The sequence below is a fragment of the Callithrix jacchus genome, chromosome 8 (genome assembly GCF_049354715.1).
Source record: "Callithrix jacchus isolate 240 chromosome 8, calJac240_pri, whole genome shotgun sequence".
Lineage (NCBI taxonomy): Eukaryota > Metazoa > Chordata > Mammalia > Primates > Cebidae > Callithrix > Callithrix jacchus.
In genome coordinates, this window is record NC_133509.1 from 22,111,126 (window position 1) to 22,133,085 (window position 21,960).

General features: G+C 47.2%; 1 long non-coding RNA gene across 1 annotated transcript; it reads right to left on the reverse strand.

Annotated features, from left to right (window-relative positions):
- Window positions 1-1,228: 1,228 nt before the first annotated feature.
- On the reverse strand, window positions 1,229-21,710 carry LOC108593628 (uncharacterized). Its single transcript, XR_004730249.3, has 3 exons — window positions 21,614-21,710; window positions 13,953-14,032; window positions 1,229-1,431 (listed from the first exon to the last, which is right to left on the reverse strand). It is a non-coding gene; the product is annotated as an uncharacterized LOC108593628 (long non-coding RNA).
- Between the last annotated feature and the right edge of the window lie 250 nt (window positions 21,711-21,960).

Genomic DNA, 21,960 nt, shown 5'->3' on the forward strand with positions numbered 1-21,960 from the left:
CATTTATCTACCAAGTGTTTCTCAAAAGACCACTAAAAAGGCCGGGTGCGGTGGCTCACACTTGTAATCTCAGCACTTTGGGAGGCTGAGGGAGGTGGATCATAAGGTCAGGAGTTCAAAACCAACCTGACCAACATGGTTTTAGCTGGGCGTGGTGAAAGTGCTTGTAATCCCAGCTACTCAGGAGGCTGAGGCAGGAGAATTGCTTGAACCTGGGAGGTGGAGGTTGCAGTGAGCCGAGATCAAACCACTGCACTCCAACCAGGGTGACAGACTGAGTCTGTCTCAAAGAAAAAAAGAAAAAAGCCCACTGAAACCCAGAATAGCAGGCACAGAGACACAATGTCCAGATGTGCCTCAAGAAGGACTTGCCCCTGGCGGCGAGAGGGTTGTGGGCGCTGAGCTCTCCAGGGATTGCCAGCTGCAGAGATTTGCCTCCTCCTAGGTAATGCCTTTCTCTGGACAGCCTCATATTCAAGGACTGATCCAGCTGGGCATTAATTCAGGCGCGGCTATTTAAGCCCAGTGGGGGCAGTGACAGGTCATTCGAAGCTCCCAGTGAGGCAGCTGAGGCTGGGGTTGGGCCTGTCGCAGCTCGACTTCTCCCTCTGCCCAGTTTGGCCTCTTTGCCCTCCCTTCTCCAGGCACTGCCTGCAACAGCTCTCCCCAGTAGACATCCTCACACTAACTCCAAGTCCAAATCCCCTTCCCAAGGTACCCAGCCTGCAACACTCAGCTTTCACAGAGCGACCAGCCTCGTGGCACAGAGGCATGTAAACAACCAGGGTAGGGAGAGAATAGGTTCAGGGAGACACAGCCAATGGGGCCCAGAAAGCCGGCTTTGGTTTTGTGGGGTGTGTGGGCCTCGGAGTTCAGCCCTGGGGCACAGCGCCAAGGCAAGGGCCCAAGTGCCTGAAAACCACAGCCCCCTGCCTTGGCTTGGAGAAGAGTGGGGTCCCCACCTGCCTATGATTATTTTCTCAGAGCCAGTCTGCTGCGATAAGCAGCCCCCACTTGGCTGGACCCTCTCCCAATTTACCTCTGAGCCCTGGAGCTGTCCAGAGGAACTGTGCTGGATCTGGGGGGTGTGGAAGGGAGAACAGGCCCTTCTGGAACCCCAAGATCCCATATGGGGAACACATATGGGTTCCAAACCCAGAAAAGGGAACGTGGCCAAGAGAAACCCACCTCCACCCCTGGGGGGTTGGGCTGCACCACATACTATGACTGTGTTGGCTGCAGTCCTCTGGCAATGGGGAACCAGAGGTCCCTGGGCTGGGCAACTTCGATAATTAGGAAGGTCTTCCTTCCCTTACAGTCCTCCTCTGGCTTCTATGGGGTCTGATGTTCTTTGGTATCAGGAATCCACACGTGAGGCCCCGATCTTCTCCGAAGTCACTGTAGGATCTTGGGCCTCAGTTCTCCATCTAGCTAGAAAGGGAAAGCAGAAGGGCCAGTCCTTCTTCTTCCTGCCTGCCCTGACATTTTTTTTTTTTTTTTTTTTGAGATGGAGTCACACTCTGCTGCCAGGCTGGAGTGGCAGTGGCGTGATCTCAGCTCACTGCAACCTCCGCCTCCCGGGTTCAAGTGATTATCCTACCTCAGCCTCCCAAGTAGCTGGGACGACAGGCACGCGCCCAGCTAATTTTTGTATTTTTTAGTGGAGATGGGGTTTCATCATGTTGGCCAGGATCTATCTCTTGACCTTGTGATCCGCCGGCCTCGGCCTCCCAAAGTGCTGGGATTACAGGTGTGAGCCACTGCGCCCGGCCTGCCCTGATATTTTATGGCTCAGTGACACACTGACACCTGCCCCTTCTGCCTCCTTGCTTTCTCCCCTCCAAGTTGCCCAGCTCCAGCGCCTTCTGCTGCCTTTCCCTTAACCTTCCACCTCTCCTGGGCTGACAAGAGCCGAGAGTGGTCAGAAGCTGGCCCTAATTCCCACCTGACACACCTGACTGCTCGAAGGAGATGCTGGTCACTAAGAGCAGGGCAGCAGCTGTAACAAGCCAGTATTCTGGGAGCTCCTAGTAATCATATTGGAGAATGCTGGCCTGGCAAGGGCTGGGGGGAAGGGTCTAGGGTGGGGAACAGTGAGTTCTGTAGCCAGGACAAGTGCTGTCCATGCTGGACTGTTTCATTCTGAGCAAGAATGACTCATCTCAGACGACCCCCGCTCTGTGCATATTACCATGGGCTGCACAAATCCCCAGCTACACAAGGAAGGCAGTGGGAGGCGACAGAAATGAATGGGCACAAGCTGTGGGGTAAATTCTGGTCCAGGAGGGAGAGAAACTACGCCAGAGCAAGCTAGCCAGGCCACAGCCACACCACCTGTGTCCTTGAGACAGGATTTCTGTGGCACTGGAGAGGGACGGTCCCAGCCGTCCATGTCTTCTGCGCCAGTCCTGACTTGTGTTTAATTGTATATATTATTAAGGGAGCTCGTGGCAAGGGATTGGGGCTCAGTCTGTGGCCACATTAGGACTCAGTCTGTGACCAGATTCAGTGCTTTATCTAGGACCGGGACCAAGACTCATTCTGTGGCAGGATCAGGGCTTAGTGAGTGATCAGGATGAGAGCTTAGTCTGTGACCAGATCATGGGCTTGGCCTATAGCTCATATTAAGGATCCCTTCCGGGTGGGGCTCTGAGCCAGGGGCATTGTGGAAAGTATCTGAAGACAAGGTGGGGTCAGCTGGGGGAGAGGGGAGAAGTGGAAGCACGAAGGCCAAGAGGCCCCTGGGCCTGAGACCAGCTGTGTGGAAACAGGCCAGGGAGTCAGGACTCCAGCTCTGCCACTGACTGGCTGTGTGCTTTTGGAGAGTTACTTTCCCTATTGAGGTCTATGCTGTCATGTGTGTAAAATGGGAATATTAGTTATGCCACTAATCCAGCACTTTGGGAGGCTGAGGCGGGAGGACAGGTTGAACCCAGGAGTTTAAACCACCCTGGGCCACACAGAGAAACCCTGCCTCTACAAAAAATGTTAAAATTAGTTGGGTATGCTGGTGTGCGCCTATAGTCCCAGCTACTTGAGTGGCTGAGGCGAGAGGATGGCCTGAGCCCAGGAATCCAAGGTTGCAGTGAGCTATGAGTGAGCTACTGAGCTCCATCCTGGGTGACAGAGTGCAACCTTGTCTCTGAAAAATAGTAATAATAAAATGTTTTAAAATGGGAATTTTTCCTTCTGTCCTGCCTGATAACAATCATATAACCGACATATAAGTTAATATTTCACAAAGCGCCAGGAACCGTTATCAATACCTGACTCCCAAGATTACTTATAAGAGCGAGACAACAGAAAAAATGAGGAGGGGTTGTTCGCTCAATTTCCAAAGGAGAATTGCTCGAGACAGGAACACCTCAAAAGGAAACAGCTTTATTGTCATAGCTTCTTCTCATAGGTCTTCAGGTCAGTGTTTGTTTCCCAAAATAATGTGTACAGAGTGTTTACACAGTCAAAAAATGCTAAAGGAGTACAATAAAAAAAGCATGCTTTTTACTGCATGTCAGCCTGCCCGCCAAAAGCAGCCATTTCAATTCATTCTGTTGTTTCTTCTGGTTTTTTCTTTTTTATTTTATTTTATTTTTTAAGATGGGGTTTTGACATGATGGCCAGGCTGGTCTTGAACTCCTAACCTCAGGTGGTCCGCCCACCTCGGCCTCCCAAAGTGCTAGGATTACCGGCATGAGCCACCACGCCTGGCCATCTTCTGGTTTTTACTTCCTAAATAAAGCATTGATTTCAATTCCGGTTATCTCCTGAGAGGTCCAATTTAGATGCTGTCTCTTGGCTTCCTATTGTGACAGAGGAGGGTCATTTCCACTCTTTCTCCTCTTCTTTCAATAGCATAATACCACAACTCTCGGTTACATTCACAGTCACGAGAAGGTATTTATGACTGAGCCAACTAATATACTATCTTTTTCAACCTCCTTTCCCCCACAGAGTTAATAATCATCCTCTAATTTTCTCATTTGTTTATTTTCTTCGACCCGTGATTAAATCTTCTGCAAAAGCCTACTAAGAGGATTCTCAATACTCATTTTCACTCTCAGTTCCAGTTCCTTAATTTTGTTTCCTTGAGACACCCTTTCCGGAGCCCTCGGTTCTCCTGCCTCCATCTGAGCCAGAAGCTCTCTCCAGATCAGCAGCCTGTTCGTCACCCTGGGGCTTCCCTTTGCCAACATCCTGCAACGTCATTTCTTCTCTTTCCTCTATGGATCTCTGATTTTCCTGGATTTAGATGCTGTCTCTTGACTTCCTGTTGTGACAGAGGAGGTTCACTTACACTCTTTCTCCTCTCGGCTCACTGCAACCTCTGCCTCCCAGCTTCAAGTGATTCTTATGACTCGACCTCCCAAGTAGCTGGAATTACAGGCACCTGCCACCATGCCCGGCTAATTTTTGTATTTTTGGTAGAGGCAGAGTTTCGCCTTGTTGGCCGGGCTGGTCTCAAACCTCTGACCTCAAGTGATCCACCCCTCTCAGCTTCCCAAAGTGCTGGTATTACAGCTGTGAGCCACTGCACCCAGTCCATTTTATACTTCTTTAAACATATTAAAATACTTTTTCTTTTCTTTTCTTTTCTTTTTTTTTTTGAGATGGAATTTCACACTGTCACCCAGGCTGCAGTGCAATGGCACAGTCTTGGCTCACTGCAACCTCCGCATCCTGATTCTCCTGCCTCAGCCTCCCGAGTAGCTGGGATTACAGGCACATACCACCACACCAAGCTATTTTTTTTTTTGTATTTTTAGTAGAGACAGTGTTTCACTATGTTGGCCAGACTGGTCTCAAACTCCTGACCTGGTGATCCACCTGCCACAGCCCCCCAAAGTGCTGGGATTACAGACGTAAACCACCATGCCTGGCCCTTAAAATTTTTTTTTTCTGTCTGTGTGTGTGTGTGTATTTTTTTTAGAAAGACACATGGGGTCTCACTATATTGCCCAGGCTGGTCTCGAACTCCTGGGCTCACATGATCCTCTTGTCCAGACCTCCCTACGTGCTGGGATTACAGGCGAGCACTGGACCTAAAATGCTTATTTTCTATCCTGCATCTCATCATTCTATTTTATGCAGTATTTGTGGGTCTCATCTTGTTATTCGTTGTTTCTGCTGACTCATGCTCCTTGTGGTTTGTTTCCTTATGAGTTTATTGATGTTTAATTATGAGCTTATGTTCCTTGAAATTCTTTGTGGGAAGTCTTTGAATCTGTGTTTAAAATATATTCTTCCAGAAAGGATTTTTGTTTGCCTTTGCCAGGAGCCTAGGGATACATCCAACTCAGATCCACTTAAAAATTGCTTTCGGCCTAGTGTTTTTCCAATCATGTAGGAAATATGATTTTGGGTTTTCCTCTATGTGAATATTAGCTTGTTATGCATTTTACTGAATTTCTTTTTCAGCCTGTGTTGCCTCTCCAGCACAGCTAAGTGGCTACAGCAAAGTCTTCTGTGGCTGAGTTGTTTTTTCCCCATTTCTCCCCTGGGGAATTGGCTTTTGAGAAGTCCCAAATTTGGGAGAGGAAAGATCTTTGATAACCTACTTCCCAGGACCAGACCTTAGGTCTTTTCTCCTCTTTTCTCCTTTTAGTTCCCCTAAAGTAGAGTGTCAGACAAAGGTTTTTGTGTAATTAATCAGGGAAATAATCCCAGGGAGCAGGGGTGAGGGCTAGAGAGAGAAGCAAAGAAAAAGGCAAGCCCAGGACGAGGTCATGTTATCAAGGGGACCCCGATAGGTGCTTGATTCCCATAGGATCCTCCGAGGAGTCTCATGAAATGGGAGATAAAAAAAGACACATTGAGGCCACACATGGTGGCTCACACCTGTAATCCCAGCACTTTGGGAGGCTGAGGCAGTCGGATCACCTGAGGTCGGGAGTTCAAGAGCAGCCTGGCCAGCATGGAGAAACCCTGTCTCTACTAAAAATACAAAATTTGCAGGTGCATGCCTGTAATCCCAGCTACTCAGGAGGCTGAGGCAGGAGAATCGCTTCAACCAGGGAGGTGGAGGTTATGGTGAGCCACGATCACGCCTTTGCACTACAGCCTGGGCAACAAGAGCAAAACTCCATCTCAAAAAGAAAAAAAAAGACACAGTGAATATTTGCTTGAGTCACTCATTGATCAAGAGTGGCCGCACAGACATGAACTCCTCTGAACTTGTGTCTGTGCATGCATGAGGGTCCAGGGGATTCCCAAGAGCATCTGCCCTGTGGGTCAGAGAGACTGAGGCAGGAAGGTAGGGGTGGGCCCCATGTGCCCAAGGTGAGGTGGCACCTGCATGAGGCCCACAGAACACTCATCACCTCAGCAGTGGCCAGAATAAGAACTGGGGTCAAGCAGACTGAAGTGGTGCCCAGGAGGCGCCTGGCACACTCCATTTACGGCCCAGGGCCTCGGGAAGCACAGGTCCTGGTGCAGGCTCACCTGATGGGGTCATGCTCTCTTGTTATTCTGGCTTCCGACCGATTCCTCATTTAACACCGGTCATCTGTGTTTTCACACACACGTTTTTGATCTTTCATTCAGCATTTTTAGGAAGGGATTTCTGTATTCAGTTAGTCTGCATATTTCCAGATATAGAAATAAATGGTCATTGCTTTCGAATGTTTACATACACTTTACTTTTAAATTATTATTATTATTATTATTATTATTTTAATTCTTCAGCTAAGACAGCGGAAGAGGTGATTTATTTTATGGTTGTTAAACTTGGCCACAAGTAAACACAGAAATAGTCCAGAATGTCACAGGTCTAAGACAAAGGACCAACATGGGCAGTTTTGGTCATGAGCACGGTGGGTCTCAGAGGTGATCGGCACTCAGATGGCAATGAAGTTCTAGATCCATTGAGACAAGCTCTAGACAGTAACATGTAGTCCCACGACTTGTACCAGCGTCCCCAGCGTCTGGCATTCCATGTTTCTGCTCCTGTGGCCTCCACGGTGCAACAAGCTACTCGGACCTCTGCCTCATCTTTCTTCTTTTGCGCTTGAGCCTGCGCATTCGTTTCTTCCTCCACTTGGCTCTCACGGCGCAGGGGTTTAAAAAAAAAAATGGCGCTAAGGCCGAGAGCTAAATTATTATTATTATTATATTATTATTATTATTGAGACAGTTTCACTCTTGTTGCCCAGGCTGGAGTGCAGTGGCATGATCTCAGTTTACCAAAACCTCTGCCTCTGCTTTCAAGCAATTCTCCTGCCTCAGTCTCCCCAGCAGCTCGGATTACAGGCATGCACTGGACTAATTTTTTGTATTTTTGTGTGTGTGTGTGGAGATGGGGTTTCTCCATGTTGGTCAGGCTGGTCTTGAACTCCCGACTTCGGGTGTTCTGCCTGCCTCGGCCTCCCAAAGTGCTGGGATTATAGGTGTGAGCCACTGCACCTGGCCTATTATTATTTTTTGAGACAGAGTCTTGCTCTGTTACCCAGGCTAGAGTGCAGTGGCATGATCTTGGCTCACTGCAACCTCCGTCTCCTCAGTTCAAGTGATTCTCATGCCTCAGCCTCCCAAGTAGCCGGGACTACAGGCGTGTGCTACCACATCTGGCTAATTTTTGTATTTTTAGTAGAGATGAGGTTTCACCAAGTTGGCCAGGCTGGTCTAAACTCCTGACCTCAAGTGATCCTCCCACTTCAGCTTCCCAAAGTGCTAGGATTGCAGGCGTAAGCCACCGCACCCGGCCTCAAAATGTTTATATATACTTTAATATTCCTTCTGTTATTATTTGCTGAGTATTGAAATCAAGCATTCCTTTCTGGAGCTCCCATAACCCACCTTTGTGCCCTGTTTTGAAAAACAGGCCAGTCAGTAATGACAGCAGCGACACAACAGCTCCCAGCATTCGAACACCTGCTATGTGACAGACACGTGCCGTGGCTTTGTAAACATTATGTCAGGGAATTCTCAAAACCACCCGAATATAGTCACTCTGGTTCCCTTTTGCATTTATTATTACTATTTTATTTATTTATTTATTTAGTTTGTAGAGATGGGGTTTCACCATGTTGGCCAGGTTGGTCTTGAACTGCTGACCTCAGGTGATCCACCCACCTCAGCCTCCCAAAGTGCTGGAATTACAGGTGTGAGCAACCACGCCCAGCTTGCATTTTTTATTTTTAAAATTGAGACAGGGTTTTGCTATGTTGCCTGGGCCGATCTTGAATTCCTGTGCTCAAGTGAACCTCCCACTTCGGCATCTGGTTTCCTTTCCCCAGCCACTGGTTCCCTTTTCATAGAAGAGGAAACCATTGGGGCCAAGGCCACATAGCATTTAAGTCAAGCTTATCTAGCCCATGACCCACGGGCCATATGCAGCCCAGGACAGCTTTCAATGCAGCCCAACATAAATTCACAAACTTTCTTCAAATATTATAATTTTTTTTACAAAGAATTAGCTAAGTGTGGTGGTGTGTGCCTGTAGTCCCAGCTACTTGGGAGACTGAGGCATAAGAGTAGCTTGAACCTGGGAGGTGGAGGTTGCAGTGAGCTGACATTGCACCACTGCACTCCAGCCTGGGCAAGAGAGTGAGATTCTGTCTCAAAAAATAAATAAAAATAAGTAAATAAATATATAATGAATATTTTTTTTTAGCTCATTCGCTATCATTAGTGTTAGTGTGTGTTTTTGTTTTTTTTTTTTTTTGAGATGGAGTTTTGCTCTTGTTGCCCAGGCTGGAGTGCAATGTCACGATCTCGGCTCACCACAACCTCTACCTCCCAGGTTCAAGCGACTCTCCTCCCTCAGCCTCCCGAGTAGCTGGGATTACAGGCATGTGCCGCCACGCCCAGCTAATTTTGTATTTTTAGTAGAGACGGGGTTTCTCCACGTTGGTCAGTTTGGTCTCGAACTTCTGACCTCAGGTGGTCCGCCCACCTCGGTCTCCCAAAGTGCTGGGATTACAGGCATGAGCCACTGTACCCAGTCAGTGTGAGTGTATTTTATGTGTGGCCCAAGACAATTCCTCTTCTTCCAATGTGGCCCAGGGAAGCCAGAAGATTAGATACCCCTGGTAAGTTGTTGAGCCGGGATTCTGTCCAAAGCTTCCCCACTTTCATTACATCGTGTGCCTTGCTATGGAAAAAAGGCTTCCCTTCCTCCCTAGTACTTCTCCCAAAGCACACACTCATATAGACTGGCACTTGAGATCCAGCGCCCCTTGGCAGCCGACTGCAGTGGGTAAGCTGAGCTGGAGTGGGGGGGCAGTCAGCACACAGAGCTTTCCTATCCCCCCAGGAAAACTGCATGGACCCCAATAGGCCTTAGATGACCAGTGCTGGCAAATCCTAACTGGGAGGCAAATTGGGAGAGCCCACTGCCCTTGCAGACTGGTTACTATCCCTGCTGGAGCCCTGTGGAAGCGGATAGAAATCCAGGCCCTAGGAGGCTGCCAAACCAGAGCCACCTGCCCCCTTGTACTCTAGCCATGGGCGATACAGTCAAGGTAAAAAGCAGGTTGCAACCTGAAGGCTGGATATTCCAGGTGTAGGGCTCGTTCTGGTTAAAATGTGTGGGTACGGGGACTAGGGGAGGTCACTCAAAGAATCTGGGGAACTGGAGCATCACTAGGGTAATCCTTTTGTTTGGGAGGGGCTTTCCCCAGAGTTTCTATGAGTGTGTATGTACTTTGAAACACTTAGAATCTTATTGTCAGCATGGACAGACAGGGACCTAGGGGACAGAGGGACATTACGGCCAACATATTGTTTTACAGATCAGTAAACTGAGGTCCAGAGACCCGTGACCTAGTGAAGGAGCGCAGGTTCAAGTGCCCGGCTTCTTGCCCACAGCGCACTGCCAAGGCACCTTCTCTGCACCACTGTGTGTGCGCGCGTGAGTGGGCAGCTGCACACCACCGTATACGTAAATGTGTTTATGCATGAAGTGCATGTGCTTTGTGGTCCATGGGTGAAGGCACAAAGGCCTGTGTACATGGTGACTGGGGGTTATACTAGCATACTGAGCAGACTGTAACAAGGGGACACACATCTCTCTTTTGGATCAACCCATATTTGGAGAAGACAGGAGCTTTCTCATGCAGAGGGGGCAAGGGAGGAAAGTAACCCTGGCTTTAGGCGTCTGTGCTGACTCGTGCCGTGGACCATGTGGAAGCCTGAAGACGCCTGGGGCCTTCGCAGTACCATTGTGTTTAGCCACCCATGGCCACCTGCAGCAGTGGCCATCACCCTTACTGTGTGATGGAGCTGCACTGCTAAAGTCCCCAAGGCCCTGTGGGATGGCCAGATGTCTGCCCTTGCCCCACTACCCTCTGTCTTCCCTGACCACTCTGGTCTCCCAACCTCAATGTTGACCCCCCATCTGCAGGTGACATCACTGTCCATGCAGCTCTGTAAGTCTTCAAACTGGGAGTCAACCTACCTCCCACCATCACTGACCTTCAATCAATCCAGATGAAAAATGCCTCTGGGCATTTTGGGGACAGGAGATATAAGGAATGAGTCATAAATATCCTGTCATATTAGACAACAGGATGCTATGAAACACTCCTGGGGTTGGCTGGGCGTGGTGGCTCATGCCTGTAATCCTAGTACTTTGAGAGGCCGAGGCAGGCAGATCACAAGGTCAGGAGTTTGAGACCAGCCTGGACAACATAATGAAACTTGGTCCCTACTAAAAGTACAAAACTTAGCCGTCCCAGCTACTTGGGAGGCTGAGGCAGGAGAATCACTTGAATTCAGGAGGCAGAGGCTGCAGTGGAGCCACTGCACTCCAGCGTGGGCCACAAAGCATGATTCTGTCTCAAAACAAAAAACAAAAAAAGCACTCCCAGAGTCATGTCAAACGGACACAGGAACCAATCTGAATACACTTCTATTAGCCAAAGGAAGGACTTTCTGAACATCAGTAAGATTAATAACTGCAATGGATTGACACCAATCATTGATGTTTAAATCCACTGATTCACACACATTTAAAAATAACTCATTTTTCACCTTAGGGGGATTCTAGGCAGCTGGTAAATAAAGAGAAAGCAGTAAATGTTTGTTCTGTCTTTTGCATGTGATCTCTACCTCAGGGTAACTAAATAATCAATGAGAGCAAGTTTCACTTTGTAGAAATATGCAGGTAAATAAAAGAAGAAAAAATTGGGCCGGGCATGGTGGCTCAAGCCTGTAATCCCAGCACTTTGGGAGGCCGAGGCAGGTGGATCACGAGGTCAAGAGATCGAGACCATCCTGGTCAACATGGTGAAACCCCGTCTCTACTAAAAAATATACAAAAAATTAGCTGGACACGGTGGCGCGTGCCTGTAATCCCAGCTACTCAGGAGGCTGAGGCAGGAGAATTGCCTGAACCCAGGAGGCGGAGGTTGCGGTGAGCCGAGATCGCGCCATTGCACTCCAGCCTGGGTAACAAGAGCGAAACTCCGTCTCAAAAAAAAAAGAAAACAATAGTTGGACCTGAATTTATGCAAGCCTCCATAACTAAATACATAAGACAGAAGATGTGTTAAATGGGACCACGGGGATGCAATCAAGCAAATTCAGACTGTGGGAAACTACAAGGCCAAACAATTCCATTTCCGGCCGGGCATGGTGGCTCATGCCTGTAATCCCAGCACTTTGGGAGGCGGAGGCAGGTGGATCATGAGGTCAGGAGCTTGAGACCAGCCTAGCTGATATGCTGAAATCCCGTCTCTATGAAAAATACAAAAATTAGCTGGGTGTGGTGGTGCACGCCTGTAGTCCAAGGTACTCGGAAGGATGAGGCAGAAGAATAATTTGAACCCTAGGGCGGAGGTTGCAGTGAGCTGAGATCACACTGCCACTGTACTCCAGCCTAGATGACAGAGTGAGCATCCATTCAAAAAAAAAAAATTTACAGATGTCTTGAGTTTGCTTCAAAATAATCCGGAGGTTGGGGAGGAGTCAGGGAGCAAACAGGTGAAACAAGATTGACCATGTGACAGGCAGGTACCCAGAGGTTCACTATATTATATCCTCTACTTTTGTATATATCTAAGATTTTTCATAATAAAACTTTTTTTAATGCTTCCGTATTCGTCTGTTATTGCTACAGTGTAACTGCATGACAAATGATCCCCCAAATTCAGAAAAGGCATTAAACCGCCAAGGCGACTTGGTCATCTACATCAGCCAGCTTCAGTCCTTGACCACCCTCATGCTAGCACAAAGGACACATAAAGTAATTGACCACAGTTGGAGAGATGGAGGCTATGTGTGGGCCCAACACATAGCATAGGCTCCCCCTAACAAAGGCTGAGTGAGCTGCTGGTGCTAATGCACATCCAGCCTGCCAGCAACAGAGAAGAACACAGAATTCCCCATAGAGCACCATTCCTTAAGGACGCCAATTGCCTTCTTGGGGGTAAATTAACTATTTTGGGTCCCTTCTATCCTGCAAAGGCCAGTGATTCATTATCGTAGGATAATATCTATCTATCTATCTATCTATCTATCTATCTATCTATCTATCATCATCTATCTATCTTTTTGAGACAGCAGACTCTTGCTATATTGCCAAGGCTGGAATACAGTGGCATGATCTCTGCTCACTGCAACCTCCACCTCCAAGGTTCAGGCAATTCTCATGCCTCAGCCTCCCAAGTAGCTGGGATTACAGGCATGCACCACCACACCCAGCTAATGTTTGTATTTTTAGTATAGATGAGATTTTGCCATGTTGGCCAGGCTGGTCTCAAACTCCTGACCTCCTGATGATCCACCAACCTTGGTCTCCCAAAGTGCTGAGATTACAGGCATGAGCCACCATAACCATGCTTGGCTTTTTTTTTTTTGAGACAGAGTCTCACTTTGTTACCCAGGCTAGAGTTCAGTGGCCCGATCTCCGCTCACTGCAACCGCCGCCTTCTGGGTTCAAGCAATTCTGCCTCAGCCTCCCAAGTAGCTGGAACTACAGGCTTGTAGCACCACACCCAGTTAATTTTTGTATTTTAGTAGAAATGGGGTTTCTCCATGTTGGCCAGGATGGTCTCGATCTCTTGACCTTGTGACCGCCTGCCTGGGCCTTCCAAAGTGCTAGGATTACAGGCATAAGCCACCGCACCCGGCCCTTTTTTTTTTTTTTTTAAGACAGAGTTTCACTCATTGCCCAGGCTGGAGTGCAATGGCACGATCTCAGCTCACTGCAACCTTCACCTCCGAGGTTCAAGCAGTTCTCCTGTCTCTGTCTCCCAAGTGGCTAGATTACAGGCTAATTTTTATAATTTTAGTAGAGACAGGGTTTCACCATGTTGATGATGGTCTCGAACTCCTGACCTCCAGAGATCCACCCGCCTCCAAAGTGTTGGGATTACAGGTGTTAGCCACCGTACCAGGAGGAAATTAATATTGATGCAGTCCATAGATCTTGTTCAGATTTCAGCAGCTTACATATTCGGAGTGTGACATGGTAAAAGCCCCACCAAACTGCATACCTCAACCATACCTCAGCTTTCTGTTGAAACTGCCCTCTCTAACCCAAATGTAAATAAGTAATTAAGGACTGTGATCCCCACCCTACCCAGACAATGTGTAGGCAATGCTAATCTTAGCTTTGGTGAACCACTTAAGTAACAACCGGAATGTCAAATAGTCCCCTGGCCCTCGGAATGTCTGAAACCCCTCACCCCATCCCCACCCCTCACCCCATCACCACCCCTCACCCTCATCTCTGCCCAGAAGGTGATTTGCAGAATCCACTAGCCCTCGGAATGTCTGAAGCCCCTCACCCCCATCCCGCCCCTCACCCCCACTTCCAAGGTGGTTTTACGGGTATAAAAAGGTCTCGTCACCCTTCCTTCTCTGCCACAGGTTGGAGAGACGTGAGTCGTCCGTGGTCGCCGGCAATAAACCCTGCAGTTTGGCATACTTTTGTCTTGGTGTTGACTTTCTATGCTCGGTCCACTATAACAGGAGTAACATTTTAAATAAGCAAATCTGATCATATCACTTACCTGCTAAAAACTTTTCCAAGGATATTTATTGCATCATTGTTTGAATTTGTTAAAAAGTTACAAATAATTGTTCTTGACAGCTGGTTAAAAAGAAAAAAAAAAAAAAAATTAAAAATTTAATTATAAACAACCTGAATGTACAGCAACAGGAGGATGGTTGAATAGATTACATTGCATTCATTCAATAGGCACACAATGCAGCCAGGAAAACTATGCTAGCAGCTGTACATGTACTGATATGTGTCGGGAACCAACCCAACCCTGTACATGGGTGCCCTGAGTCCCGGCGCTGATGAGGGAGTGAGAAAAGAAATAAGACAGAGCCTAGTAGAAGTTCACAGCGTGGGTCCGGGGTCCAACACACTCTCGCTAGGACCTGGCCCTTAGTGCTGGGCTTCACAGGCTTTTATTAGGTGCATTATCTTGTTAATCTTGCGGGCTGTGGGGAGGGGAGGTGAGACGGAAGATGGCCAGGGGAGGAGCAAGTGTCTGCGGCATTCAATAGCAAATGTGGTTCTTCTAAGAAATGCTAACTAAGGACACTGAGTTTTTACCACCCATTGTCTATCAGGTGCATTTGCAAAGTGGCATAGCGGATAAGGCGGCATAGGTCTGACCACACACAATGCATCAAGGGGTTTTTATCTCCCAAGCATTGCAGACACAGAGCAATCAGAATTACTCCATATGCTGAGAACATAGGCAGAGCCTGTGGCATTCTGGTTATCTCTGCCCTGCAAGACTTTCCTGCCCTGCAAGCTCCCATCTGCAAAGACTCTCCCTAGGCTTGTGAGCAGAGGTTGCATTCCTTCCCAGAGTTCTTGCTAGGAGACCCTCACACAGACTCTATGTTGGGAAGTGATATGGGACCAAAGCACTTCTTCCTGCTTTTCATAAAGCGCTCTGAGATGGCTTCGTTATAGACCTCCTGTTACCACTTGATCTCTGCTTTTATTTTACTGTACCATAGTTTGGAGTTTTCTTTTTTTTTTTTTTTGAGACGGAGTTTCGCTCTTGTTACCCAGGTTGGAGTGCAATGGCGCGATCTCGGCTCACCACAACCTCCGCCTCCCCGGTTCAAGCAATTCTCCTGCCTCAGCCTCCCAAGTAGCTGGGATTACAGGCGCACACCACCATGCCCAGCTAATTTTTGTATTTTTAGTAGAGACGGGGTTTCACCTCGTTGACCAGGATGGTCTCGATCTCCTGACCTCATGATCCACCCTCCTCGGCCTCCCAAAGTGCTGGGATTATAGGCGTGAGCCGCCACGCCCAGCCTGGAGTTGTCTCAATTCAATATTTGATCCGTGGCACCAATCTCAGTGTATAAAAAAGCAAAGCAGGGCCAGGCATGGTGGCTCAGGCCTGTAATTCAAGCACTTTGGAGGCCGAGGAGGGCGGATCACCTGAAGTTGGGAGTTCAAGACCAGCCTGACCAACATGGCAAAACCCCATCTTTTAAAAAAATTAAATAGGGCCAGGCGTGGTGGTTCACGCCTGTAATCCCAGCACTTTGGGAGGCCGAGGTGGGTGGATCACAAGGTTAAGAGATCGAGACCATCCTGGTCAACATGGTGAAACCCTGTCTCTACTAAAAATACAAAAATTAGCTGGGCATGGTGGTGCACCCCTGTAGTCCCAGCTACCTGGGAGGCTGAGGCAGGAGAATTGTTTGAATCCAGGAGGCAGAGGTTGTGGTGAGCCAAGATCGTGCCATTGCACTCCAGCCTGGGTAACAAGAGCAAAACTCCGTCTCAATTAAAAAAAAAAAAAAATTAAATTAATAAAAAATGCAAAGCAAACTTGTAATCATTTAACTATAAGTAACACCGGTCTGCCCCTGGCCGTCTTTTCCTACAGATACGCGCTGGGTTCCAGGGTCCATTATTTCCTACTGAAATGACCCAGATGCAGAATTGTGAATACCTTTTGGTATAAAGGCATAGAATAGAGGGAAGGGTAGGTAGCACACTGGCCACAGTAGTTGTCTCAGTAGGCTGAGATTCTGTACTGGGATGGAAAGTTAATTCACTCTGTTTTGCAGTGGTTCTCAAAGTTCTGGCTTTGAAAAACCCCGCAAAGTTCAGGACCCCTCTACATTCTAAAAATTACTGAGGGCCCCCAAAAACACTTTCATTAATGAGGGTTATTAGAAATTAAAGCTAAAAAATTGTAAAAATATTCACAAATTAGTTCATTTAGAAATAACAACCATAGGTTGGGGGGCTCATACCTGTGATCCCAACGTTTTGTGGGGCTGATGCAGGCTTATCACTTGATCTCAGAAGTTTGAGACCAGCCTGGCTCTCTACAAAATATACAAAAATTAGTCGGATCTGGTGGCAGTGCATGCTGGTAGTCCCAGCTACTCGGGAAGCTGAGGCTGAAGAATCACTTGAGCCCAGGAGGCAGAGGTTGCAGTGAGCCAAGATTGTGCCACTGCACTCCAGCATGGGCAATAGAGTGAGACCCTGTCTCAAAGAAGAAAGAACAATAAAGCAATTATAGGGTTAATATAAATAACCATTTTATAAAAAGTAACTATTCTTTCCAAAACAAAAACATTTAGTGAGAAAAATGATTTTGTTTTGCATTTTTGCACATCTCTTTATTATTGACTTAATTTAAAAATCTTCATTCTGGCTGGGCACCATGGCTCATGCCTGTAATCCCAGCACTCTGGGAGGCTGAGGCAGGCATATTACCTGAGACCAGGAGTTTGAGACTAGACTGGCCGACACGGCAAAACCCCGCCTCTACTAAAAACACAAAAATTAGCCGAGCATGGTCGTGAGCACCTGTAGTCCCAGCTACTTGGGAGGCTGAGGCAGGACAATCGCTTGAACCTGGGAGGTGGAGGTTGCAGTGAACTGAGATTTCCCCACTGAACTTCAGCCTGGGTGACAGAGCAAGACTCTGTCTCAAACAACTTAATTAAAAAAAACACACACACAATTGTTCTGCCTTGCACTTTTTTTTTTTTTTTGAAACGGAGTCTTGCTCTGTTGCCCAGGTACAATGGCCCGATCTCAGCACACTGCAATCTCCCCCTCCCGGGTTCAAGCAATTCTTCTGCCTCAGACTCCCAAGTAGCTGGGATTACAGGTGCCTGCCACCATGCCCAGCTAATTTTTTTGTATTTTTAGTAGAGATAGGGTTTCACCGTGTTAGCCAGGTTGGTCTCTATCTCCTGACCTCATGATCTGCCCACCTCAGCCTCCTAAAGTGCTGGGATTACAGGTGTGAGCCACCGTTTTCAGCCTCTTTTTTTTTTTTTGACAGGGTCTCACTCTGTTATCCAGGCTAGATTACAGTGGCTGGATCATAGCTCATTGCAACCTCAAATTCTGGGGCTCAAGCAATCCTCCTGCCTCAGTTTCCTTACTAGCTGAGACTGTAGGTGTGTGCCACCATGCCTGGCTAATTTTTTATTTTTTAAAATAAAGATGGGGTCTTGCTATGTTGCCCAGGCTAGCCTCCAACTCCTCAACTCTAGTGATCCTCCCACCTCTACCTACCAAAGTGTTGGGATTACAGGCATAAGCCACTGTACTCAGCCTTGTCTTGCACCTTAAATGAATATTTTATGTGAGTGTAATTTTGTAAAATTATGCATTTGTCATTTGGAAAGTACTGATAGAGTAATGCAGATCATCCAACTTTTGACACATTTCCTTAGACAATATTAAAAAATTACCTTTGTTAATATCACTACTAATCTCATAAGAAAAGTGTTTAAGTAAGGCTGGGCATGGTGGCTCATGCCTGTAATCCCAGCACTTTTGGAGGCTGAGGTGGGTAGATCAGCTGAGGTCAGGAGTTCGAGATCAGCCTGGCCAACATGGTGAAACCTCATCTCTACTAAAAATGCAAAAATTAGCCATGAGTGGTAGTGCGTGCCTGTAATCCCAGCTACTTGGGAGGTTGAGGCAGGAGAATCGCTTGAACCGGGAGGCAGAGGTTCTAGTGAGCTGAGATTATGCCACTGCACTCCAGCCTGGGTGACAGAGTAAGACTCCATCTCACAAACAAAAAAAGAAAAAAAAAAGTGTTTAAGTACCAGGAAGCTTGTCAAGCTCACAATGGTGGATTCAAATTTCAAAATTCTAACTTTTGCTTGAAAGCTCAAATTTTATCATTGGCAACAAATGCCGCCAGCTGCGTTTATGGAATGACAGTTTCACTTTATTTATTACTGAGAAACGCCTGCTAAATACCAATTGGAATAATCACAGTTTGTCAGTCTTTCAAGTAAGAATGGTGTTCTGTGAAAAAAGCAGCTAGTTTGACTGACAACTCAATCTCACAAGCATTCATCCTTCAAGAAACCCATCATCCTTTGGTAAGCAGCAGAAGTGCTTTCTACATGCTCCCCTTTCATCACACAAAATATCAAAAATATAAAAGATATATACCACTCATAGATTGACAGTTAATACAAATATTTTTTACTGTTCCATCAAGGTCATTCATAAATTAAATGTTTTTAAATTGCAAATACACGGCAATGAAAAATACAACGCTAGCCTGGGGAACATACTGAGACTCCGTCTCTACAAAAAAATAAAATAAAAAATTAGCTGGGTGTGGCGGTAACTGCCTGTAGCTCCAGCTTCTTGGGAGGCTGAGGTGGGAGGATCGTTTGAGCCTGGGAGGTCAAGGCTGCAGTGTCAGGGAGGAAAAACTTTTCCTCTACTTTCTTAGTTTCATTGATTAAGAGGTCTGTGAATTAAACTGACAAAGGGCTGGGCGCGGTGGCTCACGCCTATAATCCCAGCTCTTTGGGAGGCTGAGGCAGGTGGATCACAAGGTCAAGAGATCAAGACCATTCTGGTCAACAAGGTGAAACCCCGTCTCTACTAAAAACACAAAAAATTAGCTGGGCCTGTAGTCCCAGCTACTCGGGAGGCTGAGGCAGGAGAATTGCTTGAACCCAGGAGGCGGAAGTTGCGGTGAGCCAAGATTGCGCCATTGCACTCCAGCCTGGGTAACAAAAGTGAAACTCCATCTCAAAATAAATAAATAAGTAAACTGACAGAGGACAGAAATACAGGAGAAAAGGCATACAACTTTTATGAGTTTTTACGTGCATGAGAGTTCACAGAAAAGAAATGAAACTCAAAGAAGTAGTTAGACATGGGGACTTACATACCATTTTAACAAAGGAAAAAGGGTTTGGGCATCAAGATCAAGGGTGACAAATTATGGGGAAGTAGCTAGGAAATATATGGGGAATGAATGGACGATAAAAGTTATTTTAGTAAGATCTGTTTATGCAAAGTCATCTTGGTGTTCACAAAGGGTACGCCTTGTTTTTTGCAGCTAAGAGGAAAGCAGAGAACTCTTCCCGCAACTGTTGATTCTCAGTTGCATTCCACTCAAAATAGTCCTTCTGCCAAAGTGGCTTATTTTGGAGTGGCTTATTTTGATCTTCTCGAGCACTACTGCCTTAATTTGTACCAAAGCAATGACAGATTCACTTGCCATTGCTTTTGAGCAGTCTCAGTCATAATAACACAGCATTTGAATGAAAAGGGCATAGAGGCTGGGTATGGTGGCTCATGCCTGGAATCCTAGAACTTTGGGAGGCCGAAGTGGGCAGATCACCTGAGGTCAGGAGTTCGAGTCCAGCCCGACCGATATGGAGAAATCCTGTCTCTACTAAAAATACAAAAATTAGCTGGGTGTGGTGGCATGCGTCTGTAGTCCCAGCTACTCTGGAGGCTGAGACAGGAGAATTGCTTGAATCTGGGAGACTGCAGTGAGATTAGACTGTGCCACTGCACTCCAGCCTGGCTACAGAGCGAGACTCCACCTCAAAAAAAGAAAAAGAAAGAAAGAAAGAAAGAAAAGGGCATAAAATGCCTTAGTATGGCCGGGCGCAGTGGCTCACGCCTATAATCCTAGCACTTTGGGAGGCCAAGGAGGGTGGATCACAAGGGCAAGAGATCGAGACCATCCTGGTCAGCAAGGTGAAACCCCATCTCTACTAAAAATACAAAAAATTAGCTGGGCATAGTGGCGCGCACCTGTAGTCCCAGCTACTCGGGAGGCTGAGGCAGGAGAATTGCTTGAACCCAGGAGGCGGAGGTTGCAATGAGCTGAGATCGTGCCATTGCACTCCAACCTGGGTAACAAGAGCGAAACTCCGTCTCAAAAAAAAAAAAAAAAAGTCTTAGTATTAGGCTGGGCGTGGTGACTCACGCCTGTAATCCAAGCACTTTGGAGGCCAAGGTGGGCGGATCGGGAGTTCAAGACCAGCCTGACCAACATGGTGAAACCTCGTCTTTAAAAAATAAATAAAGTAAAATAAAAAGTCTTAGTATTATCATAAACATAGTTTTGACCTTGCAGATCTCTAAGTATCTTGGGGACCTTCAGGGTCCATAGGCCATACTTTCACAACACTCCTCTTCTATATTGTATTGCTTGTTTGTTTACTTTAACCAACAAATAAATGATTGTTTTTGAGACAGGATCTTGCTCTGTTACCCAGACTGGAGTGCACTGGCATAATCATAACTCACTGCAGCCTTGACCTCCTGGGCTCAAGCAATCCTCCTGCCTCAGCCTCCCAAGTAGCTGAAACTACAGGTGCACACTACCATGCCCAGCTGATTTTTGTATTTTTTGTAGAGATGGGGTTTCACCATGTTGCCCAGAGTGGTCTCAAACTCCTGGCTCAAGTGAGACCCACCTTGGCCCCCTAAAGTGTCAAGATTACAGGTGTGAACCACCACATCCAAATAAACAATTTTAAAGCACCCCTTCCATGGCTCCCCACTGCTGAGTGTAAGTACAGATGCCTTGGCCTAAGATCCAAAGTCTTTTTTTTTTAAATTGAGACAGAGTTTCGCATTGTTACCTAGGCTGGAGTGCAATGGCAGGATCTCGGCTCACCGCAACCTCCGCCTCCTGGGTTCAGGCAATTCTCCTGCCTCAGCCTCCTGAGTAGCTGGGATTACAGGCACGGGCCACCATCCCAGCTAATATTTTGTATTTTTAGTAGAGACGGGGTTTCACCATGTTGACCAGGATGGTCTCGATCTCTTGACCTTGTGATCCGCCCGTCTCGGCCTCCCAAAGTGCTGGGATTACAGGCGTGAGCCACCATGCCCGGCCAATCCAAAGTCTTATTAAGTGACTGGCTAAGTTACAGAAGCTACTGGGATTCTCAGACATACTTGCATGCATTTCTGTTCCTGCATCATCCATCTCTATTTTCTCCCAAGCATTCTTTTTTTCTTTTTTTGAGAAGTCTCACTCTGTTGCCCAGGCTAGAGTGCAGTGGTGCGATCTTGGCTTACTGCAACCTCCGCCTCACTGCAACCTCTGCCTCACAGGTTCAAGCAATTCTCCTGCCTCAGCCTCCCTTGTAACTGAGCACCATCCTGGCTGATTTTTTGTATTTTTAGTAGAGATGGGGTTTCACCTTGTCAGCCAGGATGGTCTCGATCTCCTGACCTTGTGATCTGCCCTCCTTGGCCTCCCAAAGGGCTGGGATTATAGGCGTTAGCCACTGTGCCCAGCCTCTCCCAAGCATTCTTTAAGTCCAAGCCCTACAATCAATCTCCCTAACTCCTCCAAGTAAAGGCCATTGTGACCGTGATTAATGAAGGGGCTGCAGATACACACATGGGGTGGGATGCACGGCAACTCACCAGGCATCTTCCCAGGGCTTAGTCTGCCATATGATCTCTGGTGCCAGACCTTAAAAATGTGTGCAGGAGCAATGGCGGCAGGTGCTGGGGAGAGGGGAGATCTCCTAGGAATTCTGGAATGCACCAAAAAAGGCCACTCCCTTCTGTTGCCAAGGTACTGTCTCTCTCTATGCTTTAGGCCAACGGTGTCTTGGGATGGTTCTTGTTGAGGGGCGACTGGGAACTGTAGTGGGGCAACCTAGTGTTGCCAGATAAAATATAGAAATCTTAGTTAAAATTAGATTTAAAATAACAACTACTCTTTTAGTATAAGCATATCCCAAATACTGCATGGGACTTCCTCATTC